This window comes from Peromyscus californicus, unplaced genomic scaffold, assembly GCF_007827085.1.
Source record: "Peromyscus californicus insignis strain IS unplaced genomic scaffold, ASM782708v3 Scaffold_5__1_contigs__length_169319896, whole genome shotgun sequence".
In the NCBI taxonomy this organism is placed as follows: domain Eukaryota; kingdom Metazoa; phylum Chordata; class Mammalia; order Rodentia; family Cricetidae; genus Peromyscus; species Peromyscus californicus.
In genome coordinates this window covers 68,568,125-68,581,542 of record NW_026294573.1, presented here as the reverse complement: position 1 = coordinate 68,581,542, position 13,418 = coordinate 68,568,125, and positions in this window count along the sequence as shown.

The window sequence follows — 13,418 nt, the reverse complement described above, 5'->3', positions numbered from 1 at the left end:
GACTGAAGGGCACAGGAATCAGGGGGAGGAACGGAAGGGAAGGTGCAAAGGGAGAGAGAGCTCCACCTTTGGTGACCAGAGCAGAGCTCATCAACAGAGGTTGTGCCTACTCTTAGAGAGCTGAGCCTAGGGCTGTGGGTGGGTCACACTCTGGAACTCCCTGCTTGTTGTCCACAGCTGCAGAGCCCAAGAACTCTGAAGTTCCAAGAGTGTACATGGCCCTCACAGCTGCACCCCTCCAGCAGGGTGAGTAATCCAAAGCAGGTTTTGCAAGCATGAAAATGTCCCCCATTTGTACCAGTCTCAGTGCTGGGTTATTTCCCACAACCCTCACATACTTGGGAGACACATACCAGCGGAAACATTAGCCACCCCAGGGGCTACCATTTGGGGAGCCTCTGGAGGATGAGAGGCTATGCCCTGCTCACAGAATGAAAAGCTGAGTGTAACAAGCAAAGGCCACAAATTTTACAAAGAGTAAAAATTACCACTGTGAGACAACTCAGGAAGGCATCAGACGCTTGTCGATACAGATGTAGCAACAGCATGAGCCACAGGAAAGTCAAGAGTCCACAGTTCAACTGGACCTCCCCACCCCCATGCATCCAACTGGCCTTGCCAATGTGGAAGACCCAGAAAGAAAGCGCTCTGATGCCTCTTTTGTTTTTTTTTTTTATTTTTCCTTTGTGTTTACCCTTGTGACACTCCCCACTTTTCTACATGTTTGGCAGGATTTTTAATTTATTGTATTTTTTTAAAATAAACCTGTTTTATTTATATTCTTTCCTTTGGGGGATGATACTTTTCCCCCCTTAGCTTTTTTTCCCCTGTGTTCCCTTTTCCTTATCTGTACAGTTAGTAGTATTTTGACTTTATTTTTTCAAAAATTACATTCATGTGGGAGCAGGGTGAAGGGCAGGGGTCAACTTGCTGGGCTCAGTTCTCGTATTCCACCATGTGGGACCTGGGGATCGAACTCAGGTCTCCCGGCTTCCCAGCAAGGACTCTTAGCCACTGAGCAATCTTGTCAGCCCCAACTTGTTTTGTTTATTTGTTTATTTATTTGTTAACGTAATCCAGCCTGGCCTCAAATTGGCTGCACAGCCAAGCGTGACCTTTAACCCTTGACACTGCATGCTGGCGGTCCAAGTGTGTGAGGTGCCAGGGACTGAATCAAGAACTCCACGCTGCTCTCTACCAACTGCACACAGTCTCCAGCCCTGCTTTACTTAGTAAAATACTCAGTTTGGGAGCTGGAGAGAGGACTTGATGGTTAGGAGCACTGCTGCTCTCAGGGGACCCATGTCGGGTAGCTCACAACAGCCTGCAGCTCCAGCCCGAGGAAATCCAAGCCCCTCTTTCGACCTCTATGGACACCTGCACTGATATAGCACACACATACACACACACACACACACACACACACACACACACACACACACACACACACACATTAAATCTTAAATAATAAAAACTGCTTTTATTCTACTTGTTACATTTTATTTAATTTTGGTTTTGAAGGCTTTTGTTGTTGGGGAATCATTTCTTGATTTTCCTCTGTTTAATTTTGTTCTAATCTCTTATTCCCTACAACATTCTTCTCCAGCCCCTTCTTCTTCCTTCAGGTTATTTAACCTACATCTCCTCTCCTTCACCCCTTCCCTGTTCCCTTAGCTCATTCATTTACTGTTTACAAATTTACCCTAAACAATTTTTGCCTTCACAGCACATCCTACATTTTCCGTTTTCAGTTTTGTGGTCTCTGAAGATGTACTAGAGAGCTGTGACGGATTTAAGTGGATTCATATCACTTAGACGGTTAGCAGCAGCCGTAGTTTGTACCCCCCTTACTGAGTGGTCCTGGGGTCTGAGTCTACATGAGTAGGTTGATCAATAAGAAGATTCCTCCCAAATACAGATGCGATCTCCAACAGATACACAAGTTACAACACAGAAAAAAAATTGAAGTTTTACCTATTTCAGTATCTTTGAATTTAATGGTTGAGGAATATTGAAATAGTTAAAACTTTTTGAAATAGGTAAAAGGTTTTTTTTTTTTCTGGTAAAAATAGCCAATAAGGACCAGTGAGATGGATCAGCCAGAAAAGGCACTTGCTGCCAAACTTGACCACCTGAGTTCAATCCAAGAACTCACATGGTAGAAGGAGAAAACCAGCTCCCAAAAGTTGTCTCCTGATCATCACACATACACTGTGGCCTGTGCACACGACTGCCAAACACAAAGTAAGCGAACAAATGCAAGAAAGTATCAAAGGCCTGGAAGAGGACACAGCAGGGGAATTTGACTCAGGACCTAGATGAGAATTCAGCAACACAGAGGGAAAATAAGCAAAACGGATGAGAAAATCAGCAGTGTGGATGAACAACTAGGCTGAAGGAAAGATTCAACAAGGAAATTGAGATTTGGAAAGAAAAATATTAAACAAATAGAAATGTTGGAAATAAAAAGCATAAGTAATAATAATAAACATGGAAAGCACCTACAGACTTGATCAAGCAAAAGAGAGAAAATCAGATTGAAAGTCAGAGCTATGAAAATACCGCATCCAAATATCAACAAAGGAAAAAAATGAGAATGGCCAGTATCCCAGACCTTGGGAATATGAACAAGAAATTAAGCCCAGGATTCCATGAAATAGAAAAGGAAATAGACACTAAATGCATAGAGGATCTGTTCAATGAAATTATACCAGGGAATTCTCAAATCTAGATGAAGACACAGACATCCAAGCACAAGAAGCATTCAGAACCCCAAATGGATACGGTCAGAGAAGAAACTCCATTACAATCACGATATCAAAACTACAAAGCAAAGAAGTAGTAGTAAAAGCAGTGTGGGAGAAATGTGAGCTCGCTTTGTTTACAAAGGCAAAGAGCAGAATACCATTATCTCTCTCAGAGGCAACCCTCAAAGCCAGGAAAGCATATGCTTCATGATATAAAAGTAAAAAACTGCCAACCAACATTGCTGTATCTAGCAAAACTATCTTAAAATGAGAGAGAAATAATGGTATTTAAGACAAGCACAAACTAAGTAAGCCAGTTTAATGACCACCAACCCAGCATGAAGAAACTTATAGCAAAAGAGAGGGGGAAAGACAGATTCAATCACAAGGGCACAGAAGAGAATAAATTTCCTGAAAGGAACAGCTAAAGGAAGGAGATTCGGGAAGGGATACAGTGTGTGAAACACAGTGAACCTGCAAACCCCTAATACTTAGGAGGTAGACAAGAGAAGAAGAACAGCTAATTCGACCAACCAGGAAAAAAAGGCCAACAGGATGATAGGAGTTAGGAAACATCCCTCAGTAATAACCTTTAATGTAAATGGCCTGAGCTCACCAATAAAGACACAGGCTAGCCAATTGGATTACAAATCTAGACTCCACTATGTGTTGTCTCCAAAAGAGACACACCTCACTGGTAAAGACTCTAACAGCCTTTAAAAGATGGGAAACTAAGCAAGCAGAAATGGAAAACAAGCTGGAATAGCTATTCTAGTATCTGAAAATGGACTTGAAATCAAAGTTTAAAAAGATAATAAAGGCAATTACATATTAACAAAGGGAACACTTCATCATCATGTCACAGTCATAAATATATATGCACCAAACACTGTAACTCGTGCTTTTATAAATACAGGCATAAAAGGTCAGATAGGTAGATTCTGATACAGTAGTAGTTTGGTGATTTCAATGAATTATTTAATTTATTTGGAGTAAGTGTATGTGTGTGTGTATGTAAGTGCAGGTATATATGTGCCATATCATGCATGTGGATGTCAGAGGGCCACTCTCAGGACTTGGTTCTTTCCCGATACCTTGTGGGAAAAGGTCACCAGGTCTGCACCCAAGTGCCTCTACCCACTGAGCCATCTTAGCGGATCAACAGTGAGTGTATTCAACACCTCATTCTCATCTCTAGAGAGGTTGTCTGTCTTAGAGTTTCTATTGCTGAGTTGATAAAACACCATGACCAAAAGTAACTTGAGGAGGAAAGGGTTTATCTTGTCCAGGCTGTACAGTGAGTTCCACGACAGCCAGGGCTATATAGAGACCCTGTCTCAAAAATAAAAACAATAAGAATAAGAATAAGAGAAAAGGAGGAGGAGGAGGAAGAAGAAGAGGAAGAGGAAGAGGAAGAAGTAGTAGTGTTCCCAGCACTGTCAGTTACAAAGGTTGAAGCCTTTGGAAACTACAGGGTCTTCACGTGCAGAGTGAATCTACCTACTTTCCTGTGTGTCCTGCAGCGTACAGATGATGAAGCCAGAGAGCATGTCACACATGGAAGGGATCCTCTGGGAGGGTGGCACCTGGATGAGGTCAGTGTTGTATATGACTGGATGTATGAGTACTCAAAGCTCCAGCATGGAATCATAGCATTGTGTCTTCCTTCACACTGATTTCCCCTGCTCTAGTAAGACACAGCCCCATCAGCCCCTCTCTCCCAGACCTTCTGCCTCCCAGGGATGTCTGGAGCCTTGGGCAGGTTCAAGGGCTTTTTACTGAAAACTCTTCACGTGTTTGGGACAATAGAGAAAAATTTGAGTTTGGCCTTAAGCAGTTAACCATAAATTTTGCAAATAAAACAATATCTAAAAACTAACCCTTTCTTCCTCCCCCCTTCACTAATGACCTCAGGCCAAACCCATTCAGAAGGCCCCTTTAGCTCTGGACAGAACCTTCTGTATTGACTGTTAAGATGTTTCTGAAGGGTCCCCAGTGTGAAGAGATAAATGGTAGAGCAGAAAAATGTGACACTACCTAAGCATGTTCGAAGCATGACAGAGACAAGATCCAATCCAGCATTGTGTTAGGTCCATTGCTTGAGAAAACGGCCTCTGCTCCAACCCTTCGCCTTTCTGCCCGCCCCCCTTCATTCTCCTCCATCTTGGTTTCCCCACTTGGCTCCTATCTGATCCCATTCACAGAAGAACTGTAAGTTGTTGTGGGGTTTTTCTCTTTGGGGGAGCCTGCCACCCAGCACCCAAATAAATCACATATGGAGGCTTATTCTTAATTATGAATGCCTGCCCTTAGTTTGGCCTGTTTCTTACCAGCTTTCCTTATATAAATTATCCCGTCTATCTTTTGTCTCTGGGCTTTTCCCGTTCTCTATTTTTGCATACCTTTCTTTCTTACTCCGTTGTTGGTTGTGCTGTGAGTGGCTGGCCCCTGATGGCCTCCGACTTCCTACTCCTTCCTCTCTTTCCCCCAGATTTCTCCTTTCATGTATCCTCTCTGCCTGCCAACCCCACCTATTTCTTTCTCCTGCCTCACTATTGGCCATTCAGCTCTTTATTAGACCATCAGGTGTTTTAGACAGGCAATGTATCACAGCTTCACAGAGTTAAACAAATGCAACATAAACAAAAGTAACACAGCTTAAAATAATATTCTACAGCAACCGTAACCTCCTACCTCGCCATACTAACATTATCTCCACAAGTTCAAACCTGCCTTTCTCTTGAGCATTGTGGCCCACGCAAGTACAAAGATGTCAGACATCTAACTTCTCTGTGTTCTCTACTTCCCAGGTGTCACTGTGGAATGGAAGAAGCATGTCATGAGAATCTGAAACCCATCTCAAATACAGCTTGGATATAGGAGAGAGACTTCTCCATGGGCCTCCATCTGGTCCCCTGGTGTACCACATTGAAGATAGGTGTGGTAGAATCACATTTATGGCCATCGTCTCCCGAATCTGTACTATGTGCCAGAGAGAGTTCACTAAGATCCTGTCTTCACTGGAATCATTTACACTACTGGGGAGATGCCTATGGCTGTGTGCAGATGAAGGGACCTATCGAAACCTGCAGAATGAGTGTTCGAAAGAGGTGAGACTGGGGTCGGGCTCTGCCTGGTGCCTGCACTGCAAACCCCCATGACAGCCATGTCTTCTCTGAGGATGGCTTTAGGCCCTCTCCGAGCTGACAGTAATTGCAATGCTCACCTTGAGGTTTCTACTTTCCACACTTGGGAGCTGATGTGGCTGCCACTTTCATCTCCAGCTAGACTCCAGTCACACCTACTGAAGAACAATGACTTGGACATGGAGCCCACGCACGTCATACAATCATGAAGCTATTGCTTGTGATGAGGATTTGATGAATGGCTGACAAATTCTGCTCATCAAATTAGAACGCATTAATTGGTTTTAATCACTGGCCCATCCTCTCTGAGTGCAAGTACTGCCACCCACCTGTCCCTCAGCACCTCCTAATGGCCTATTTGGAGGGGTGGCCCATGAGTGCAATTCACAAGAGGGGCAACTTCTTTGTGGTTCAGCGTTTTGCTCAAGCTGCATTGTTTTAGCATGGCTGTCATAACTGCCTACTCCTTCACTTAAGACAAATGTGCTTTCATGCGATTGTACATAGCCCTGAGGAATTCATTTCCAGCCTTGCTCGTGATATTAAAGAGCCAAAAACAGATAAGTCTCTGGTTCTCTATGACATGCTGCTGCTGTAATTATGGCTTAACACACACCCATAGTTAACAGTGACTGCAGTTAGCGCCAGGGCAGCCATCTACTCTGATAATACATTAAACGCTACTTTTGTTTTTCCTCAGGCACAGTGAGCGACTATCAGGGCAGGATTACCTTCCACTAAGCAGATTTCATAGCTCTGAGCCGCTAATCATTTGTAACCATTAGGGAACACATGGGACTGAGCCCATTAAAACACCAAAATGCGGTCCTGCAACTCAGAAAACCACAGAATTACTCTACCACTTAGCATTTTGATTGTGTGTTTGGAAAACCCGATAGCGAACCTCCAAAATTCTCCCTCCAATGCCTCACGAACATGGTCACCTTCCCAATGCCCTCACTCTGGATAAATGTGCTCCCATTCCTGTGTGTGCAGGGGATGCCAGGTGATAAGACAGAAATTGGTAGGAAAGTAAACTACCAACTTACTACTGTTTGCTACTATTTTCTCAATCTAAGTCTGCTGATTCTTACTAGTTTGTTGTTTGACATTTACCGATTTCAATAGAAAATGCCATTTTCTTTATTCTTTTTGCAACACTGTTCTTCCCAAGTTGCTATTTGTGGCAGCTTCAAGCACATGAGGTTTCCTTGGTTCCTTGGGCATTTTGTCCCCTCAGGTCCAGGATGCAGCCTGCTTACCTCAAGACCAGTCCGCAGTTAGGCAACACTCATCCACCGGTGCCATTCCTGAGGTCTGGTAACCTTGTCCCATCCCGTGTCCTCTCACATTACATGGCTCAGCCACCGAGAAGACAAAAGCACGTCTGTGGCCAAGCACTCTCAGGTCTCATGCACAAGCACAGATAGATCCTCCGTGGGAACCTGAGTAGCCACAGGAAGGAACGAACGAAGGAAATCGTAATGAATGTTTCATGGAGGCCACCAAGCACCAAAGGAGGGCTGGAAGAGAAAGACGGTAGAGGGCCCGAGGGCAGGGGTGCCAGGGAAGTTACACAAAGCAGAGGTGAGGAGAGACCGGGGATTTTCTGAAAGTCAATTAATTGAAAGCATTAGCCATGGAAACCAGAGCAGATTCAGTCTCTCTTCTTTAGAAAACAAACTCTTAAAGAGTTTGATCCAAGTAGCTAATTGAAACAAATGAGCCACAAAGCACATTTAAACTCCTTAAAATATCAGAAATAACCACCATTAACATTCATGTGTAACTGACCAGACACGTTCATAGCTTTCTTCTTTGGTCATAGCCTATGCACTATTTTAAAATCATCTCTTTTCACTGCATAATTTCTCAAGAAAACAGGCACACACTAGACATTCCCAGAAGTATTCTCACACTTCACTGTGTGAATAAGTGCTATTTTACTGCATATTCTTCCGTGGAAGAAATAGAGCCTTATCTGTAAGCTTTCTTTAAGTACAAAAATCACCCCAGAATTTGATGGTCTCACCAAGCATGGGAGCACACATCCATAATCCCAGCTGTCAGGAGGCTGAGGCTGGAAGACTTGGTCAGAGGCCAGCCTGAGCTACAAGTGAGACCCTCTCAAAGAACAAAATAAAACTGATAAAATAAACAATCCTGTTTGTAACTCATAATCCCATGAAGACGTTGGGAAAGCTAGTGGTCTCTTCTCTAGGGCTAAATTTGGCACTGTGGCCTCAGAGTCCCTGACATCATCCCCAACATAAAGTTCCTTCTGCCTCTACATGGAGATCAGGCTGTGCCTTGATCTAACTCACTCCATGCTGTATGAACAGTGGCTCTGAGGCTGTGCTCTTCCCTGGGTGACTCCATTTTACAGAAGGTAGTCTGCCCCCTCATGAGTGGAAATGATGAAGTAGGATGATGCTGTCTCCTGTTTGTGGGTGTAGACACTATTACCTGTCTAAAAACAGCCATAAGTTACACACTGACAAACAACTTACTCAGGTGAGGGACAGAACCAACTACAAACCAGTGAAGTTGACTGGGACCATATGGTGTCTCAGTCACTGCTCTACTGTTGTAAAGACACATTGTGACCAAGGGTTTCTATGGCTGCGACAAAACACCATGACCAAAAGCAAGTTGGGGACGAAAGGGTTTATTTGGCTTACACTTCCACATTGCTGTTCATCACTGAAGGAAGTCAGGACAGAAACTCAAACAGGACAGGAACCTGGAGGCAGGAGCTGATGCAGAGGCCATAGAGGGGTGCTGCCTAGTGGCTTGCACATCACAGCTTGCTCAGCCTGCTTTCTAGTAGACCCTAGCACCATCAGCACCACCCACAATGGGCTAGGCCCTCCCCCATCAATCACTAGTCAAGAAGATGCCCTACAGGCTTGCTCACAGCCAAATCTATGGAAGCATTTTCTTAATTAAGGTTCCCTCCCCTCGAATGACTTTAGTTTGTGTCAAGTTGACGTAAAACTATAGAGCACACTTATAAAAGAACAAGTTAAACCGGGACTTGCTTACAGTTTCAGAGGTTTAGTCCATGATCGTCACGGCAAGGAGCATTGTAGTACACAGGCAGACATGATGCTGGAGAAGGAGCTAAGAGTACTACATCCTGATCTGCCCATGGCAAGGAAAGAGAGACCACCCCAAGTGACACACTTCCTCTAACAAGGCCACACCTACTTCAACAAGGCCACACCTCCTAATCCTCTAATATTTTCAAATAGTGCAATTCCCTGGTGACTAAGCATTCAAATATATGAGACTATGGGAGGGTATTCTTTTTTTAATTTTTTTTATTTTAAGCTTGTTTCATTTTTTTGGTTTTTTATTAAGAAAATTTTTTCATTCATTTTATATACCAATCAAAGATTCCCCTCTTTCTTCCTTCCACCCTCCCAACCTCCCCCTCCCAACCATTCCCTATTCTCCCCTATAAGAAGACAAGGCCCCCCCATGGGGAGGCACATCCAGTAGAGGCAAGTCCAAGCCCTTCCCCCTGCCTCAAGGCTGCACGAGGTGTCCCATCATAGGTAGTGGGCTCCAAAAAGCCCACTCATGCACCAGGGATGGATTCTGAGCCTACCGCCAGGGGGCCCCCCAAACAGATCAAGCTATAAAACTGTCTCACCATGCAGAGGGCCTAGTCCAGTCCCATGCAGGCTCCACAGCCATTGATCCAACTTTTATGAGTTCCCACTAGTTTGGTTTGGTCATCTCTGCAGGTTTCCCCATCGTGATCCTGATGCACTTGCTCATAGAATCCTGGGGGGCATTCTTATTCAGACCATTACATATTTACATATTAAAACTCTATCAGAAAAACCAGGGCTGTGGGTTTACCAAGCACACTTGATGAATGAAAGATGCCACACCTTCACCTGGATCTACCGAAGTGGTGAGACCTAGCAATGCGATGGTAATGGCACCACTGAATTGTCATCTGGTCATCCAGAGCGTGTGCTCAGGGCCCACAGACAAAAACCTCCCAGTGTCCCAGGGCTTCAGCTCAGCAGGGCCCTTGCTCTTTGACATGGCCCATTTAAATTGCCATCCATCCGTCCATCTACTCATCTATCCAGAGCTGGTCGTGAGCATACCTCCATGGTCCTGAGTCATCACCAGCTTTATTGAGCATGTCTCCTGGAGAGCTCCAGCTGGCTTCCTTCATACTTGATCCCACCACCTTCAAAGGGTCCTTGTGTCTGTATCAGTGCTCTGCCTCAGGCTGCAGTGAGACCCTCTTAAGTCATCTGTAGCCATTCTGTAAGACAAACACACACACACACACACACACACACACACACACACACACACACACGCACACACGCACGTACGCACACACGCACGCAGACATTACACAGGTGCACATGCATATATATGCAGCTTGTGAGTCTATTTGCTATTCAATAAATTCTAGCACAAATTATCCACCCATGTTTCTTTCTGACATAGCATACACATGACACTCTGATATATTTACTGATGTCTCCTTAGCCAGCTCAAGTCACCTACTGAAGCCACATTCAAGGGGTAGAGGAATAGGCTGCATGCATTGGGAGGAGAAGCTGCGTGTACAAACAAGGACAGAGAAAGCGTGGGCAGTTTGTCTCTCCTCTATAGACACTGTACACATGTCAGTTTCTTCCAGTTACTTTTGTTCATTCTTGACTCCTACTGCTACAATTCAAACCTACACTCCCATCAGCTAGACATTCAGCAGCAAGAAGTCGGTGACACAGCAAGGCTTCGTTAAACAGCTGAGTGAGTAAATAAGGCCAGGTAAGCCAATCAACAATGAGTGGATCAATAACCTGTGTCTTAGGATTCCTACTGCTGTGATAAGACACCATGACCGAAGGAAACTTGGGGAGGAGTTGATTCCATCGCATATTTCCCACTCACAGCTCATCGCTGAGGGAAGTCAGGGCAGGAACCTGGCAGCAGGAATTGATGCAGATGCATGGAGTAGTGCTGCTCACTGGCTTGCTCCCCAAGACTTATTCAGTTCGCTTTTTTTTATAGCACCCAGGACCACCAGCACAGGAATAGCACTTCCTACAGTGGTCTAGGCCCTCCCACATCTATCATCAAATAAGAAAATGCTCCACAGGCTTGCCCGCAGCCCAGTCTGGTAGCAGCATTTTCTCAATTGAGGTTCCCTTTTCCAAAATGACTTTGTGTCAAGTTGACATAAAACTAGTCAGCGCACTGCCCAATATTGATGCTGTCGTTCTTGAAATGTTTTTCATGCAAACATTACCTCTATTGTTTAATGCATATTTTTAAGTTATTAATAATGGTTCTATTTATGGCCATTTGAACAACATATTGTCCCCAGTCCTTTGAAACAAAGGCAAAGCTGAAATGTGTTGTAGAATATTATCTTTACTTTGTAAAGATGTGTTACATTTGTGGGTTTTGTTTTGGGTTTTGTTTTTCAAGACAGGGTTTCTCTGTGTAGCTTTTCACCTTTCCTGGATCTCACTCTGTAGACCAGGCTGGCCTCGAACTCACAGAGATCCACCTGCCTCTGCCTCCCTAGTGCTGGGATTAAAGGTGTGCACCACCACCACCCAGCTGTGTTACATTTGTTTATGCTGCAGAATATTACTTTAACTGTGTAAAGATGTGTTACTTTTGTTTCTGCTGCATTTGTTTAATGATGTAAGGATGTGTGTTTAAATTATGTGTTGCACCTATTCCACCTTGCCTGCCTAAGGCACCTGATTGGTCTAATAAAAAGCTGAATGGCCAGTAGCTAGGCAGGAGAGGGGTAGGCAGAGCTGGCAGGCAGAGAGAATAAATAGGAGGAGAAATCTAGGCCTGAGAAAAGGAGAAGGGAGAACAGAATGAGGGAGAAAAAGAGGGACATGCCCAGGGCAAGAAGGCAGGCTGCTGCTAGCCAGTCAGATGGGAGAAACAGTGAAAATAAGATACACAAAAGGAAAGAAAAGTAAAAACCCTGAGGTAAAATGTAAATAAAGAGAAGCAAGTTATAAGTTATAAGAGCCAGCAAGAAATAAGAGCTAAGATAAGGCTGATCATAACTAATAAGAAGTCTCAAATCTTGATGGTAGCTGGTTGGTGACCCAAAAGAAAAAGCCTAGTATAGAAATGAGTTTTTCTACGTATAAAATTTTGTTGTCATGAAGGGAATCTTTAGCATACATCCCTAGAATGAGAGCTCCTTGATAAAATAGTGCATTTAAAATTTTGATAATTGTTGCATTAATGTCTTCCACAAAATGGCAATTGCAAACTGTCCATCACTGGATGTTAGTCAGATTTTCCTCTGTGACAAACAAAATGAAGGAAGACTTTGGCTCACTGTTTCAGAAGTCTCATTCCAAGGTCTTCTGGATCTATTGGGCCTCAGCCATGATGGAAGAGAGGGCATAGAAGAGCAAGGTGGTTCACTTCCTTGAGGGTCAGAAATCTGAAACAGGAACACCTGACCTCAGCTGACTTTCTTCTCTTTCTCCTTTTATTCAGTCTGGGCCCCTGGTCCATGGGATGATGCCATTCAAAATTGTGGTAGGTCTTCCACTCGGTCTTTGGAAACAGACATACACAGAGGTGTGCCTCGGTCTCCTAGGTGATTCAAAATCCAATCAAGTTGACACTGAAGATGAAGCATTACATAAACCATCTAGGCAAGAACTTCAGTCATCTTATAAAACTAAAATTCTCTTAAATAATAAATTCTGATTCTCCCACCCACAGGCAACCACCATTTCTTATGCCTGTGAATTTGACCACAGTAGGCAGCTCATATGAGAGTAGTCTTGCAATACTTGTTGTTCTGTGGCTGCCAATAAATCTTCCCTTCAGAAGAGGACTGTGAATAAATACAGGAGTGTTGTGATAAAGAAAATATTCTAAGACCAGTGGTGTGGCTCAACACATAAAAATGTGTATAGAAGCCTGGAGTCCTGAGTTTGATGCCTGTAACCCAAATGAAGCTAGAGGGCTAAAAGAGACTATACAAAGTTGTCTTCTTACCTTCACATGTGTGCTGTGGCACACACATACATGCATGTGCACATACATGCTACCACTGAACAATCAAATAAAGAGATTAGTATTAACACACTATGTTTCAACTTAAAATACCATGTTTGTTGTCTTAAAAAGTCAATGGTTTTGATTTCATAGCCTGTTGGAGAACCCTGCTATTAAGGTCATAGTCTACCATATCGGGATAGCTCTCTGAACTTGGCACAAAATGGAGGACTCCCTTTCTCAGGGAGGTCTTCCTCTTCTTTGTCTAACCTTAATTGGAGAGTGTCTCTAAGCTCAGATGCTTGACCGTATTAGGAGGATGACCTTGCAAACCTTACGTGGAGGAACTCCCTGCAAATGTTGCATGATTCAGCATATGAGTCTAGTTTTCCTCTGGCCCATATGGTAATTAGGTGCTGTGTTATGACCAATCAGCTCTTCCCACCCATTAACCCTAAAAACCCTTATATACCCTGTCCCTGGAACAATAAAA